Genomic DNA, 8,025 nt, shown 5'->3' with positions numbered 1-8,025 from the left:
CAGTGACCTCATCTGTCAAATGGGGATGAAGACTGTGAGCCTCACGTGGGACCGCCTGATGACCCTGTATCTCCCCCAACGCTTAGAACAGTGCTCCGCGCAGAGTAAGCGCTTAACAGATCCCAACGTTATTATTATTATTAGAACAGTGCTGCGCACCGAGTAAGCGCTTAACAAACCCCAACGTTATTAGAACAGTGCTCCGCACCGAGTAAGCGCTTAACAAATCCCAACATTATTATTAGAACAGGGCTGGGCACCGAGGAAGCGCTTAACACATCCCAACGTCATTATTAGTATTAGAACGGCGCTCCGCACCGAGGAAGCGCTTACAAATCCCAACATTATTATTATTAACAAATCCCAACATTATTATTAGAACAGGGCTGGGCACCGAGGAAGCGCTTAACACATCCCAACGTCATTATTAGTATTAGAACGGCGCTCCGCACCGAGGAAGCGCTTAACAAATCCCAACGTTTTTATTAGAACAGGGCCGGGCACAGGGGAAGCGCTTAGTCCAGTGCTCTGCACGGAGTAAGCGCTCAGTAAATACTACTGAATTAACAAATAGGAGACGTAAGAGGCGGGACGGGGGAGGGGAGGCCCTGCCCCTCGGCCGGAGGAGGTGGAGCCGGACCCCAGCTGGGCACTGCCCACCGGCCCGGGGGCAGATCCTGCCCCTCCTCGCCTACGGTCACCTCCGTCCACCCCGTCGGCCAGACAGTCTTCCGACCCCTCTGTCCACGTCTCTTCCGTGCAGTGTCCAGCGCGTCCGTCTTCGCCCCGGCCAGCTGGTGTCCGGTGTCCGGTGAGAAAGCCCCGGGGGTCGGGGGAAGCTCCGGCCGTGGTTTACCGGGGCCTGGATTGCCACCTGGGCCCGCCTCTCTTCCTGATGATATTCATTCCATAGTATTTACTGAGCGCTTACTACGTGCAGAGCACCGGACTGAGCGCTTGGAACGGACAATTCGGCCACCGCTCCCGCTCTAATCGGGGGAGACGGACGGACGAGAGCGATGGCGAGAAATAGAGTCGAGGGGAAGGACAGCTCGTAGAAACAGCGGCGACTAAATAGAATCAAGTAATGCTGGTATCTGTTAAGCGCTCACTCTGTGCCAAGCGCTCTTCTAAACACGGGGTCATCGGGTGGTCCCACGTGGGGCTCCCAGGCTTCATCCCCATTTTCCGGAGGTGGGGGGGGGGGGGGGACTGAGGCCCAGAGAAGGCTCAGTGGAAAGACCCCGGGCTTGGGAGTCGGAGGTCATGGGTGCGAATCCCGGCCCTGCCACTTGGCAGCTGGGTGACTGTGGGCGAGTCACTTCTCTGGGCCTCAGTTCCCTCATCTGGAAAATGGGGATTAACCGTGAGCCTCACGTGGGACGACCCGATTCCCCTGCGTCTACCCCAGCGCTCAGAGCAGTGCTCGGCACCTAGTGAGCGCTTAACGAACACCAACAGTGTTGTCATTATTACTGGCCCCAAGTCACCCAGCCGACAGGTGGCGGAGCCGGGATTAGAACCCGCGACCCCAGCCCGGGCTCTTGCCACCGAGCCCCGCCGCTTCTTGTTCTGCACTTTCCCCATCTGTGAAATGGGAATTCGACACCTTCCCCTTTGATTGGCAGCCCCTCTGTGGTATGTCTCTAATCTGTTGCCGAATTGTCCATTCCAAGCGCTTAGTCCAGTGCTCTGCACAGAGGAAGCAGCGTGGCTCGGTGGAAAGAGCCCGGGCTTTGGAGTCAGAGGTCAGGGGTTCAAATCCCGGCTCGGCCATTGGTCAGCTGTGTGACTTTGGGCAAGTCACTTCACTTCTCTGGGCCTCAGTTCCCTCATCTGTCAAATGGGGATGAAGACTGTGAGCCCCACGTGGGACAACCTGATTCCCTTGTGTCCACCCCGGCGCTTAGAACGGTGCTCGGCACCTAGTGAGCGCTTAACAAATACCAACGTTATTAGGAAGCGCTCAATAAATGCTATTGGAGGAATGAATGAATCTACCACGGCCGTAGGCCACAGTCAGTACTTAAATAGCACAATTAGTGTTTTTATTGGTGACCGGGATGGTAAGGAGGGGTAACAGTAATGATCGTGTTAAGAGTTTATTGTGTGCAGAGCACTGTACTAAGCTCTGGGGAGAGAATAATGGATAAATGAGAATTAGGCATCCTGTCTGGCCCTCTGTGGCTCCCGTGTTTGTCTCCAGTGGTGTTTAGCGTATATCTCCGTGACTCTATCTATCTTGATGATGCTGTTCTGTTCTGTTTTCTTTGCCGTCTGTCTCCCCCGTTTAGACGGTGAGCCCGTTACTGGGCAGAGATCGTCTCCATCTGTTGCCCGATTGTCCGTTCCAAGCGCCTAGTACGGTGCTCTGCACAGAGGAAGCGCTCAATAAATACTGTCGGATGAATGAATGAATCTAGTAGTGCCAGCAGGGCACTGGACTCGCGTAGCGGGTACTTTACCGTCTGTTCGCCCACAGATGACTCGCCCCAGGCTGAAACAGCAGACGGATGGCGGAGCTGAGATTAGAACCCGGGTCCTCTGACTCCCGGGCCCCTGCTCCTTCTCCGACGCCGCACTGTTTCTCTGCTTGTCTGCTGTGTGACCTTGTACAAGCCACTTAACTTCTCTGCGCCTCGGTTCCCTATCTGTAAAATGGAGATTAAGACTGTCAGCCCCACCTGGGACAGGGAGGGTGTCCCATCCGATCACGTTGTAGTTTAGTACAGTGCCTAGCATATAGCAAGTGTTTAACAAATACCATTTTTAAAAAAGCAACAAGGATTAGATTGGGCCAAGAGGAGCCTATTGATGACTTTATTGAGAGAGTGGTCTCAGGTGGAGTTAAGAAGGCAGAAATTTGAAGGGAGTTGTTCTTCTCTAGCCTCTCAAGTGCTTAGTACGGAGCTGTGCACCTGGTAAGCGCTCAATAAAGTAGACGATTGATTGATCGATCGAGTTGGAGGAGAGGAAGTGCGCTCTGCACATAGTAAGCGCTCAATAAATACCATTAAATGAATGAAGTGGAGGCAGCTGGTATGTTCCCGCCCCACGGAGAGGTTTGGGAGGATCGAGAGCCCGTCGTCGGGTAGGGATTGTCTCTATCTGTTGCCGAATTGTACTTTCCAGGCGCTTAGTACAGTGCTCTGCACCTAGGAAGCGCTCAATAAATACGACTGAATGATCGAACGGATGAATGAGAGCAGGGAGATGTGGGCGAGAGCAGCGGCGTGGTGGGATCCAGAGCAGGTTTCTTAGGTGAGAGGTTGAGGGTGTCAAGGGGTGGGGGGCAGATCTGCCTGGTTACAATCGATTAATAATTAATCAGTGGCATCTATCGAGCGCACAGTAATAATAATTAGAGTATTTGTTAAGCACTTACTATGTGTCAAGCACTGTCAACTTATGAGCCACCAAGAAGTTGGAAATGGTTGTCATGAAGAGTGAGGAAACCCATGTTTTTAGAAGGTGAGGAGAGATGGGCTCTGCCGCTTGTCTACCGTGTGACCTTGGGCAAGTCACTTGGCTTCTCTGGGCCTCAGTTATCTCATCGGTAAAATGGGGATGAAGACTGTGAGCCCCACGTGGGACAGGAACTGGGTCCAGTCTGAATGACGTCTACCTATCCCAGCACTTGATAAGGTGCCTGGCACGTAGAAAGCATTTAAAAAACATGATAAACAATAATAATAATAATAATAATAAAAGCATGGGTTGAAGGGGTAGGGTTGGAAAGCTGGCAGGAAATTGATAGTTTCCATTTTGTCCGTTCAGGCACGGAGTGCCAGGGTGGGGGGTTGTGGGCCCTGGAGTTTGAGGAGGGAGTTAAATAATAATAATAATTATAATAGTGGTATTGGTTAAGCACTTACTCTGTGCCGAGCACTGTTCTAAGCGCTGGGGTAGATGCCAGGTCATCAGGGTGTCCCACGTGGGGCTCACAGTCATAATCCCCATTTTACAGATGGGGTAACTGAGGCCCAGAGAAGTGAAGTGAGTTGCCCAAAGTCACACAGCTGATAAGGGGCAGAGACGAGATTAGAGCTCCCAAGCCCTGGCTCTTTCCACTAAGCCACGAGATCGGGGATCGATAATTGGAGGGGGCTTGGGGGGAGTCAGTAGGGCACGGCCGGGGGCGAGGGTGGAGAAGCAGCGAGGCTCAGTGGAAAGATCCCGGGCCTGGGAGTCAGAGGTCGTGGGTTCCAATCCCAGCTCTGCCGTTTGTCTGCTGGGCGACGTTGGAAAGCCGCTTCGCTTCTCTGGGCCTCAGTTTCCTCCTCTGTAAAAGGGGAATGAGCCCCACGTGGGACACACTGATGACCTCACATCTCCCCCAGCGCTTAGAACAACGCTTGGCCCTACTGAGAGCTCACCTCCTCCAAGAGGCCTTCCCAGACCGAGCTTCCCCTTTTCCCTCTGCTCCCTCCCCGTTCCCCTCCCTTCGGCCAAGCCCCCTTTCCCTCTGCTCCTCCCCCTCTTCCTTCCCCTCCCCTCAGCACTCTGCTCGTTTGTCTATATTTTTATTACCCTATTTATTTTGCTCACGAGGTGTCCATCCCCTTGATTCTATTTATCGTGACGATGTTGTCTTGTTTTGGTCCGTCAGTCTCCCCCGATTGGACTGTGAGCCCGTCGATGAGCAGGGATGGTCTCCATCTGTTGCCCAGTTGTCCATTCCAAGCGCTCAGTACAGTGCTCTGCACAGAGGAAGCGCTCAATAAATACTGTTGAATGAATGAATGCAGAGTCAGCGCTTAAGCAGTGCCATCATGATTATTATTAGTGCAGCTTTCCCTCCGGGGTCGCCGTCCTCAGACGCGGGCCTGGTCTAGGCGGCGGCAGCCTCGCCGTCCCGGGGAGTCCGTCTGCCCCTCAACTGACCTCTCTGAGCCAAGAAACCCCGGCCGAGGTCTGAAATGTAGCGTGTCATTCCGGTGCTTATTCCTTCCTTCCATCCGTCGTATTTATTGAGCACTTGAGCACTGGTCTAAGCCCTTGGGAAGTACAATTCGGCAACAGATAGAGATAATCCCTGCCCGCAACGGGCTCCCAGTCAAGAGGGGGAGACGGGCAGTAATATATAAAAAATAAGATGGATGAAGGAATTGCAGATATGTGCGCTTTGAGAAGTTCAATTCAGCAACAAATAGAGATAATCCTTGCCCACGGTGGACTCCCAGTTAAGAGGGGGAGACAGACATTAATATAAAAAAAAAAGATAAAGGAATTACAGATGTGCGCGCTTTGGGAAGTTCAATTCAGCGAGAATAGAGACAAACCCTGCCCACCACGGGTTCCCAGTCAAGAGGGGGAGGCAGACATTCATATGAGAGAATGTCACAGTGGAAAGAGCCCGGTCTTGGGAATCAGAGGTCATGGGTTCGAATCCCGGGCTCTGCCCCTTGTCAGCTGGGTGACTGTGGGCAAGTCACTTCACTTCTCTGTGCCTCAGTCACCTCATCTGTAAAATGGGAATTAAAACTGTGAGCCTCACGTGAGACAACCTGATGACCCTGTATCCACCCCAGCGCTTAGAACCGTGCTCTGCACATAGGAAGCGCTTAACAAATACCAACATTATTCTTATTAAAAAAATAGATAAATGAATTCCAGCTATGTACATGTGTGCTGTGGGGTTGGGAGGGAGGATGAATGAAGGAGCGAGTAAGAGTGGTCGCGGAAGGGAGAAGAGGAGGGTTTAGGACATTCATTCAATCGTATTCATTGAGCGCTTATTGCGTGCACAGCACTGTACTAAGCACTTGGGACGGTACAACCGAATTGAAAGAGGTGATTCCTACCCAGAGGGAGTTTACAACCTACAAGGGATTGTCGGGAGCGCCGACTGTGAGCCAAGCCTTGTTCTAAGCGCTGGGGTAGATACGAGATAATTAGGTTGGACACTGCCCCCGTCCCACATGGGTCCCACAGCTTAATCCCCATTTTACAGATGACCTTAGTACAGTGCTCAGCACATAGTGTGCGCTCGGTAGGCGATGTCAGGGCAGGTCCCTTGGAGCCGGAGAAGCAGTGTGGCTTAGTGGCAACAGCCCGGGCTTGGGAGTCAGAGGTAGTGGGTTCTGATCCCGCCTCCGCCACGTCTTCTGCTGGGTCTGTTTGTCTTTGGGCGAGTCACTTCACTTCTCTGTGCCTCAGTTACCTCATCCATAAAATGGGGATTAAGACCGTGAGCCCCAACTGATGAACTTGTATCTACTCCAGCGCTTAGAACAGTGCTCGACACATGGTAAGCGCTCAACGGGTACCATCGTTATTGTCATTATACGATTTTAGGGCTTTGGAGGGGGAAGGAATTGCAGGCCAGAGGGAGGAGGTGGGCAAGGGGGTCGGGGGCGAGGTAGACGAGGTGGAGGCACGGGCGCAAGGTTGGCGTTAGAGGAGCGGAGTGTGCGGGGCAGGGTCGGTTGGAGGAGAAGAGTAGGGAGGTGAGGTGGGAGGGGGAGAGGGGATTGAGGGCTTTGAAGACAGTGGGGAGGTGTTTTGGGGTCTCTGCCCCTCCTCCCCTCCCCACAGCACTTGTGCATATTTGTACATAGTATTTATTACTCTATTTTGTTAATGATGTGTAGATAGCTATGGTTCTATTCATCTTGATGACACCGACGCCAGACTGCTGTTTTGTTTCGTTGTCTGTCTCCCCCTTCTAGGCTGTGAGCCCGTTGTTGGGCCGGGGTGGTCTCTATGTTGCCGAATTGTCGATTCCAAGCGCTCAGTCCAGTGCTCTGCACATAGGAAGCGCTCAATAAATACGATTGAATGAATGAATGAATGAATGAACTGCGGGGCCCGAGAGCCCTGGGGCAGGTGGGTTCGCCATCCCACCCGTCCGAATGGGTGCAGTGCGGTGCAGTGCGGTGCAGTACAGTGCAGTGCGGTGCAGTGCGGGATTTTGCTTCCTCCAGGCCCGGCCAGGATGATCCGCTGCCTCCGCCTCGTGGCCCTGCTGCACGGGCTGCTTCCAGCGCCGCCTCCGGTGAGTGGTGGAATTGCGCAGGCCCCGCCCCCGCCTCGGCGATTGGAGGGATCGCGCAGGCCCCGCCCCTCACCTCCACGGTGATTGGAGGAATCGCGGGGGCCCCGCCCCCTATCCACACCCATCGGTAGCCCCGCCTGCCGGTGAATGGTGGCATTGCAGTGTGGCTCAGTGTGTGGGTTCAAATCCCGGCTCTGCCACTTGTCAGCTGGATGACTTTGGGCAAGTCACTTCACTTCTCTGGGCCTCAGGGACCACCTCTGTAAAATGGGGATGAAGACAGCCCCACGTGGGACAACCTGCTCACCTTGTATCCTCCCCAGCGCTTAGAACGGTGCTTGGCACATAGTAAGCGCTTAACAAATGCCATCGTTATCATAAGGGAAGAAGCCGCCAGGAGGATCACAGGAAAGCCTCACCCGGATTTTTTGAAATGCTATTTTTTAAAATAGCATTTAAAAAAAATCATTTAAAAAATGATTTTAAAATCATTTTTAAAAATCATCATTTAAAATCATTTTTTAAAAATGCTATTTATGCACTTACTATGTTCCAGGCACTGTAGTAGGTACCGGGGCTAGATACAAGCCAATCGGTTTGGACGGGGCCTTAATCCCCATTTTACAGATGAGGCACTGAGGAAGTAAAGTGACTTACCCGAGGTCACACAGCAGGCAGAGAAGCAGCATGGCCTAGTGGATAGAGCAAGGGTCTGGGAGTCGGAAAGACCCGAGTTCTAATTCTGCTTCTTCCACTTGTCCGCTGGATGACTCGGGTAAGTCACTTCCTCCGTGGCTTTTACCTCATCTGTAAAATGGGGATGAAAAGTGTGAGCCCCACCTGCAACTCGAACTGTCTTTATCTACCCTAGCGCTTAGTACAGGGCCTGGCCCTTAGTGAGAGCTTAAGAGATGCCATAAAAAAGCGGCGGAGTCAAGATTAGACTTGTAAACTTGCTGTGGGCGGGGAATGTGTGCGTGTATTTTTATATTGTCCTCTCTCAAGTGCTTAGTACAGTGCTTTGCACA

This window comes from Ornithorhynchus anatinus, chromosome 10 (genome assembly GCF_004115215.2).
Source record: "Ornithorhynchus anatinus isolate Pmale09 chromosome 10, mOrnAna1.pri.v4, whole genome shotgun sequence".
Classification (NCBI taxonomy): domain Eukaryota; kingdom Metazoa; phylum Chordata; class Mammalia; order Monotremata; family Ornithorhynchidae; genus Ornithorhynchus; species Ornithorhynchus anatinus.
The sequence above is the reverse complement of the archived record's forward strand: the minus strand, read 5'-3'. Positions refer to the sequence as shown.